The 9813-nt window shown below is 31.4% G+C and overlaps 1 pseudogene; it reads left to right on the top strand.

The window, feature by feature from the left end:
* Positions 1–7745: 7745 nt before the first annotated feature.
* LOC107824959 (auxin-induced protein 22D-like) lies at positions 7746–9030 on the top strand (annotated as a pseudogene).
* The last annotated feature ends 783 nt before the right edge of the window (positions 9031–9813 follow it).

The following is a 9813-nucleotide window of genomic DNA, read 5'->3' on the forward strand; positions in this document are numbered from 1 at the left end:
CTCCACAATCCTATAAAAACCCGTATCCTGGAAGCGTCTGACTATACGGGGATGGAGAGGATGGGCCCTAAGAAAGTCTCACATATCGTCTACTCTCCTAGCGCGGAACGTCTGGGCTAGTAACCGTCCATCCCATATGTAGGACGACCTATGCTCGCTCTGTAGCAACAGTAGCTCTAGCGTGGCAGGTCCAGGATGCAAAGGCGGAACCTCCATGGCGGCTACTGTAAATTGAACAATATTAATTACATTATTTTACTTTAATATATTAGTTTTATTATTTTACATGTTAGTTTTATTATTTTATATGTTTGTTTGATACTCATTTATTTTTTACTTTAATAAAATTATATAATTAATTTTTATAATTATACAAGATTTAATTATTAAATATTCATATATTGGTTCCAGGCTCGATATTTGAGGCCAGTAACACCAAGATATCCTGAATTCTTGTGTTCATGATTAGAAAAGTTTTCCGATTTATCACTCAACAGGTTTGTTATTTTAAATGTTAGTTTATTATTTATATGTTAGTTTAATATTGTATATGTTAGTTTTATTAATTTATATGTTAGTTTTATTATTTTACATGTTAGTTTTATTATTTTTTTACTATAATAAAATTATATAATTAATTTTCATAATTATACAAAATTTAATTATTAAATATTCACATATGGGTTCCGGGCTCGATATTTGAAGCCTAGTAGCACCAAGGTATCCTCAATTCTTGTGTTCATGATGAAAAAATTTTCTTGATTTATCACTCAATAGGTCTGTTATTTTAAATGTTAGTTTATTATTTATATGTTAGTTTAATATTGTATATGTTAGTTTTATTAATTTATATGTTAGTTTTATTATTTTATATGTTAGTTTATTATTATATATTTTTGTTTATGACTCACTTATTTTTTACTATAATAAAATTATATAATTAATTTTTATAATTATACAAGATTTAATTATTAAATATTCACATATGGGTTCTAGGCTCGATATTTGAGGCCGAGTAGCACCAAGGTATCCTCAATTCTTGTGTTCATGATGAGAAATATTTTTCGATTTATCACTCAATAGGTCTGTTATTTTAAATGATTAATTTCAATAACTACAAGAATACTACGCTAAAGGGCACTACATTTTACTATGCTAAAGGGCACAACATTACAAATACGAGCATTACATTTGGCCACAAGATACCACTACAGGGAACTAAACTAACAATTTATCTATTTTTCTAGTCTTTTAGCAAATAAATAATCTAAAGCGGATAACAACAATAAATTAATTTAATAAAAAAACAATCACGAAAATACATATACCACAGTAAAAAGTAACTAATTAATATTTTTTTTAATAAGTAATTATAATTTCTCTATTTTACTAATTTTTTTAGCACACTAATACTATAGTCCGGAAAAAAAGCAACAAATTAGTTAAATCACAAAACAATCACAAAATAAAATAGAGCACATTAAAAACAACTAATATGCATTTTTTATACGAGTTTTAACAAAAACTAAGTCGGAATACCTCGATTGAAGGTTTTTAGAAAGTTAAAGATTTGGTGATTTGGAGTCGAAACGAGCAAGCCACTACTAGAATACGCCTTAGCAAGGATGTGAGACCGAGAATCTATACTTTTTATAGGACGCTGGGCTCAACTCGAGCTTTTTTTCGTTGAAAAGGGGGGGACCGGTGTTTTTTTTTTTTGGGGGGGGGGGGGGGGGGGGAGGAGGAGTTTCTGGTTTGGTGGGGAAGGAAAGGGGACGTGTTAGCGTCTTAATAAAAAACGTTATACCTTCCCGCTCTTTTCATGTTCAACTATAGCACCTTTTAAAAGGGCGTTATATATATTTTGGTCGCTATATCTTTTTTTCTACATATTTTGATTTTTTGAGTCCAAAAGAATCTTATTTTGGTTCCGGACTCGCTAAATTGCATTGCAAACATGAGTATCCACAGGGTCCTTTGGTTCACTTTATTGCGTACCACACAACTTAGTCAGGGCAAAGCATGCCTATTTGTCAAAATGCGATCTGTTTTTCTATATTTTTAGTTGTTCTCCTGGTTTGAATTAACTTGCCAAATACAAAGGCTGCCCATATATAACTCACCTCATCTGTTTGCACTTAAGAAATTTAAAGTATATAAAGCTGCTTGGACTTTAAGAAACCTATAGCATAAAGCTTTGCTAGAAATGAGAATGTCATCTTTGTGATTTAATTATTTAATTTCTCCTCTAATTTTCTTTATTTCCCAATTCACAAAAGTTGCTCTAGTTTTCTGAGATTCTTTATTATTACAAGTTTAAGTTGTCTGTTTCTAACATTCGTTCAAATACTATATAGGTACAATATGCATTTCTTTGTCAACAAATGAAACTGCAATATCTAAGAATGAAAACTACATGTATGCTTGTAGAAAAGGACTCATCAAACCCAGATTACTCTAAAAATAACAAATGTGTTTAAACGGTCGAGATACCCCAAAAAAAAAAAAAAAAAAAAAAAAGGATAAGAGATGTACTGAAAAGTTGTGTCATTTGGAGTTACATAGTGATCGGGTAAAGAAAGTATTTTCACACTGTCAATATATTTTAATTGATTATAATAAATTGTTTACTCTATTATGTAAATTACCAATTATATATTTTTTATGTCACTTGACCATAACTTGAGTGTGAAAAGCTTATTATCAGTACAGAAATTAAACTCATGTCATCTCTTTACAGCATTGAATGCATATGAAGCCAGCCCGACACTTAAATTTCTCAAGCGTGATATTGTCTGATTTGTTCATCTAATAATACATTACATTTAATTAGGTGACCCATCTCACCTCAAAAACCCTTTCAGAGTCAAATTAAATTGGACATCATATATATGTGGTTGGCATTTGCCATCCTAATTTGTAATACGTGCATGTTTTTAAATCACACGATGCTTCAAAAAGATCAAACGCGTAAACACGTTAATAATTACGAATTGTGACTCTTGCTTAATAAAGATAAAACCAAGATTATTGTCACAAGTTACAACATGGTATTTTGTCAAAAAAATAAAACATAGTATGACTTAAAGCAAAGAGAAATGTATACATGGATATATTATTTAGTTCTTTCCTATAGGAATTTTTCATAGGAACATCAATAGTGACTGATTTTGAGTACGCACGAATTAATCCTAGTACGAGAAAGGTCTTTCTAAAGGTATATTAAAGAGCTTACTGAATCTATATTAAACTTTGGTAATTAAATAAGGAAATTAATTATTTACGATAACCTTCTACTATATATTACAGCTTTTATTATTTTTCTTTTCAGATTTTTGCGGTGTGTGCATGGGTGGACAAGGAAAAGAGGTGGAGTAATTGTATTGAGTGGCCATGGAGATTCCAACTTTATCTAAGTGGTGGAAAGTTGTGGAACTCATGATCAATTGAGCAACACAATCTCACACTATTTTTTTTTATGTGGTATTCGAGCCAATATATGCACCTCGATTATCTCATTAGATAATTGTTAGGTATCGGGTAATCATATATACCAAGATTTGACAAATGAAAAGAAAATATTTATGTATTTTATTTCTATTAAGATTTAAACCTAAGACCTCGTAATACTAAGCGCATTCTCAGTGTTGCATCAATAATTTTGAAGATCAGACATAGAAACTGTACTGATTGGCATTCATTCGTCACACTCCTAAATAAAATGGAAAACCAACTTGATTATGGAGTACATTACTCAAATAGTCTCTTAATTGCCCTTACCTATTAAAGTCATATTTCTTTCGTTTGTAACAAAGTCGTTTAACCATACATATAGCACTCAAAAGGTCACTCAACTAGATTTCTCAAACTTTTGATTATCAAATACCTATTTTACCCTCTAAATTATCAACTTTTATTTTCTTTCTTGTTTTTTTAACTTTTTAATATTATTATTTTTTCTCTTTTTAATTTATATTATGGACTAACCTATAGAATAAATAAATTTTATTTATAAATCCTAACTATATGAAAAAAGTTATAATTAACTCGTAAGTTTATCGTCATTTTAAATTTGTAGCTATTAATTATTTCATGACAAATAGTTTTAACTCTTATCTAACTATTTTTATTTTAGAAGATAAATATTTATTTGACTACAAAATGTTGTTCAAATATTTAATGTGGCTAGATTTACCTTGTGGAATAAAAAACTAATGATCAGTCATAAAATTTTATCTTATCAATTGTGTGGTATCATTTTACCGTGACAAATAATTGTAGCTATTAAGCCAATTATTGCCATGACTTTTTAGAACTTGAAGCAAAATTATTTATTTGGTAACATTTTGTTTTAAAAAATTTATTGTGACTAAAAGGTTAATATTGCTATATAAAGTTTCAACTCGTGGCAAAAACTAACAATTAGCTACGAAATTCTATTATAGCAATAAATTTGTGACTAATTTAATCTATACTGCCACAACTTTTTTTAACTTGAAGCAAAAATATTTATTTAGCCACAATATTTTATTTCAAATATTTTATTGTAGCTAAAAAGTTATTATAGCTATAGTAAGTTTCAACTCGTGGCCAAATATTAATGATTAGCTACAGAATTCAATTATAGTAATAAATTTGTGGCTATATCATTTAACTACTGCAACAACTTTTTAAAACTTGAAACAAAAGTATTCATTTAGCTACAATATTTTGTTTCAAATAATTTATTGTAGCTAAAAGGTTACTATTGCTACAGTACTATTGATGCGTGGCAAAAATTTATGATTAGCTATAAAATTTTATTTGTAGCAATAAGTTTATAGTTATTTATGTAGCTATTGCCATGATTGTTAGCAAGTATAGCTAATACGAGGAATTAGCTTTACCAACTTAATTTTTGTGGCAATTTTTTTTATAATTTTGTAAATAGCCACAGAATGTTGTAGCTATAGATGCATAATGTTATAGTGCAAAAACGGGTAAAACAACAACGGATAAAATATCCGAAACAACCCATATTTAATACAGATACAAAATAGGCTAACCGGAGGATAATATGGATATCCATATTATACATGGCTTCTTGAATATGATACTTTTGAAAGAATTCTAAGTCTCTCTAACTTGAGAAACCCCCAAATTTGAGTCTTTGCAAATAAAAAAGTTAAACTTATTTGTTATCCATTTTTTAAGTTGATCATATGGATCTTATCTATATTTTATCCATTTTTAAAAAGTTTATTAACCAACTCATTTTTTAATAAATAATATGAATGAATAATTATATTTTTTAACCATTTTACCACCACTACTTACCAGAGTCGCGCCAAATCCTCTCTTTTCCTGTACCCATTTTTGTAAAAAGGTTTGCAACAGATTAATGAAAATATATACTATATATATACCAGGAAAACTTGTAAAGTATATTGAACATTGTTAATTTGTAAGCAACGGCGGCTTGCAGGTACATTAACACTTGTGTTTATTCTAGTGTTTTAAAAAGCGTGGGCGTAAGGCGAGGAGTTTTACGTAAGCTTCGAGGCGCGGGGCATAAGCCCCATGGGTATTTAATTTTTAATATTTTATAAAATAATATAATGGCGATTTGATTAGCTACCTGCAAGATTGATTAGTCGACTGATTTTGACTAATGATTACCAAAAAACTGTGGGCAAGAAAAAATTAACCCCCACGATAGCGCGCCCTTGCTAATTCTGTACTAACTAATTATTACTTTGTTTCTGTTTATCGAAATTCCTTTAACTTGGTTTACTTCCATACGCTAGCTTACCAAGCTATATAAAACTAAAAGTTTCTCTGAAGCGGCTTTAACTCTAATTAATGTCTTAAAGTAGTAGTATATGTATAGTAAATATTGCTGTTATATACGAATAAGCTATAACGGTAGTGTAAGGTTAAATTAAAATGCTTCCACATAAAAGCACCGTGAACGAAAATCCTGTAGACTTTTTTAAAATAAAAAAATCTATTTCATGTCAGATTTATTAATTAGTTAGGCATGTGGTGATCTAGGAATTCTGATGAAATCTTTTCTGTTTGCGAGAAAAAATTAAAAAGTTGGTGGAATTTCCACTAAAATCTACCCTTATCCGTAGCGGAGTTAGAGGGAATTGAAATAGAACAAGGAATGAACTGAAGGTGGCACAAACTGCTAATTAAGAGTTAATTTATCACTTTGTTCTTACTGTTTTTAGAAGTATTTAACTAGTCTGCTTTCCTTATTTATTCAATTTAATACGTATACTTCAAGGGCAGACCCACCTCGTTCTAATTAAGTAAAAGTTTAGACGTAGGCGTAAAGTATTATTGAGCTGGCCATGCACATGTCTATGTCTACCGGCATATACCTATTCGTTTCTGTTCACATTCAAACATTCACCTATTATTTACGTAGAAAAAGATATAAGGATGCTTATCAATTTCAATTGGTAGGTCCCAATTAATAATTGCAACCCATAGGGCCCCATGCCCTATAACCCATCAACCGATACCCACCGAACCAGTGTCACATGGTGTTTGATATTTTTAGAATTTAAATTTTATGAGTTTGAGATTATAACTTGTTTAATTTTTTAGATTCTAATTTATTAATTTATATTTTTTTTGTTTCAATTTAAGTGAATTCACATGAAATTTAAAAATAAAAAAAAAACTTTTGAACTTGTGTAAAATAGATACATATATATTGTATGGCTATAAATCATTACATAAAGGTAAATTGTTTCCAAATAAGAAAAGATGTCATTTTTTGGCACGGACTAAAAAGAAAATAGATTCACATAAATTGAAACAGAGGGAGTATATATTTAATAAAAACTTTAAGACAAATGTGGAATTTCGATTAAATTATTGTGTTTAGACGAATCTGTATCTCGCATGCTACCTCCGTCCCTGAGTCCTATCACGTTACGTATACTCAGGGGCGGATGCATGCTTAACGAAGCGACATCGCTTCGTCGAAAAGTTTTACTAAATATATGCATTGATACTGTGAGGAAACGGATTAGGAAAAAATGACATCACTTGACATAAATTGTGTCTTGGCGTGTTGGTTATGAACCTAATTTTTCTCTAAGAGGGTTCAAACCTCAACTAGCATTTTTTTTTTTTTTGCAAATATTTAAGAGAGCCTTTGTAGTTAAAAATTGTGATGAAGTAGAATGAAACTCAGGACTTTTTCTAATTTAAGACTCAATAAAATCAATAGATTAGAACGATTTCTTGTCCAAACGTATGATAATTAAAGTTATTATTTTTATAAATTTCGACAGTGATTACAAATTCGTATAACTATCAAATGGGTAAAATGTAAGGAACTGAAAAGATAAATTAAAAATGTATCCAAAATTTTAAACTAATGAGTTTTGAACCATAACTCTCTGTTTATTTCCGGACCACTATTTTCAATACTGGCGTGGGAGTGTCCCTCCTATGTTCCCTCATTTCAATTCAGTCGACCCAACATTGCCGCTCATGTGACCGACACAAGTAGATGTGCATAAAATTTGTGTTTCACGAAACGTAAACCTTGGTCGAAAAACTCGCAGTGAACGTGCGTATTCAACACACTGTCCATTTAATTGACAACAACAAGCGCGTATTGACAAAGTAGCGTGTGAGACTCATTTTCCGTGCTATGAAATTCATGCACAAGGAGAATAACTCGCCTAGATATTGTCTCGCCTTTCTCATCCTATAAAATTATATCCCCCCTTCCTCATAATTCATCATTCACAACTTGCCAATTTGCAAACAAAACAACTCTTCATTTGGTTCAGAGAAACATAAAAACCAGAAGTCAGCAACAATTCATCGTCGCCGGAGAAGACAATTACGTACAAGTTAAAAGTGCTTAATTAAGACGTACATAAATAGTTGTCTAAAGATGGAAAGAACAGCAACATACGAGAAGGATCTCAATCTTGAGGCAACTGAACTAAGATTAGGTTTGCCTGGAATAAATGAACCAGAGAAACAATCTTCTTCTGCTTCTACTAGTGCTAAATATAGCAAGAAAAGAACATCATCAGAGATGGATAACTCATCTAGTGGAAAGGAAAATGAACAAGACTCAGCCCCAGCACCAAAGTAAGTGATGTTGAATATTTTAGAAGTTAATTTTTTTTTGGTTGATTTGATTTGATTCTTAATTATATAAGCTGGGTTTTAACAAGAATTTTGTTTTGATAATTTCAGAGCACAAGTTGTGGGCTGGCCACCAGTTAGATCTTACAGAAAGAATGTGTTACAAGTCAAGAAATCCGAGTCTGATAATTCGTCTGGGATGTACTTAAAAGTTAGCATGGATGGAGCACCTTACTTGAGGAAAATTGACCTTAAGGTTTACAAAAGCTACCCGGAGCTACTCAAGGCTTTACAAAACATGTTCAAGTGCACTATTGGTAAGTTCAGTTAACTTATAAAAAGTACCCTAGAATGATATATACTTGTGATAGTATTATTTAATTTCTAGGATTATAATCTAATGTGTTTGTGTTTAATTTAAAATTTCAGGAGTATACACAGAAAGAGAAGGATACAATGGATCTGAATATGCACCAACATATGAAGACAAAGATAGAGATTGGATGCTAGTTGGAGATGTACCATGGGATATGTTCATTAACTCTTGCAGAAGGCTTAGAATTATGAAAGGATCTGAAGCTAAAGGTTTGGCATGCCTATAGGTTGTGGACATATAGGCCTTCAAATTAAAATGGAAAAGGATCCCTCATAAGAAGCAACAGCTTATAATTGGGATTTTCAAGAAACATGGAAATACATACAGATCTTGGATGAACAAGAGAAAGACAAGGCTGAGGACTTTGATCTGTATGATTTCAGTTTTGTAACAGCTAGCCCAGCAACGCCTATACAGTTGCATGGGATAGATCTAGATCTTAGATTGTACACAAAGTTCTCTTTTTTTCCTGTACTTTTTTCGAAGAATCTACTTTGTATTATTTACGATAGGAGTATATATATATACAGGAAACAAAATTTAGCAAAGAGCACATCTTATGTCGATTGCTAATTACTTCACATCGAATTATTCGAATAAATGTTTTTCCTGAGAGCGCGTGTCGATCGGTTAATCATATTATTGCGATAACTCTTAACGAACTACTACGTGCATTAGAATAGTGTACACGGGTGAAACCAAGTCCGTGGCATGCCTCGGTTTCCGATGAAGTGAACGGAGCAAGAAATATAAAGGCAAGGAACCGGAATCGAGGCAAGGAGTCCCGGACCACGACCCCCAGGTCTAGTTCGAACCCCAAAAGCCTCGGAGAGCATTACCAGATAATCGAGCACGACCAACAAAAGGCCGTGATGTCCGCGACCGGCCGGATATCACGGTGTGGATCTCGGCACATATCGACAAAGAACCGGTGAATAGTTAAATGAAAGATTTTTACCTTTTATGGAATTGTACTTAGGGTAAAACTCTCCTACTATATAATGGGGGGTGTGATTATTCATGAGGGACATTGTAAGACGCATATCAAGACAATATACTCTTATTTTCTCTCTTATTCAAAGTTTTTATTCTTGTTCATCAGTGCTTCGTTATTGTGAGCCCGGAATCGAGGGCAGGCATCTCATTGGTTTGATGATTTATCACGTCTTTTATTTGTTTATTCTAATGCAATTTATCGTTTGTATTGAATTAATCCACATATTCTTAAAACCACTTACAAATTTAATTGTTATCCATTTTTTAGAGTAAACAGTTTGGCGTCCACTGTGGGGCTAAGGATAATAGTGGCAATTTGATACAAATTTCCATAA

The sequence above is a fragment of the Nicotiana tabacum genome, chromosome 19 (assembly GCF_000715075.1).
Source record: "Nicotiana tabacum cultivar K326 chromosome 19, ASM71507v2, whole genome shotgun sequence".
Taxonomy (NCBI): Eukaryota; Viridiplantae; Streptophyta; class Magnoliopsida; order Solanales; family Solanaceae; genus Nicotiana; species Nicotiana tabacum.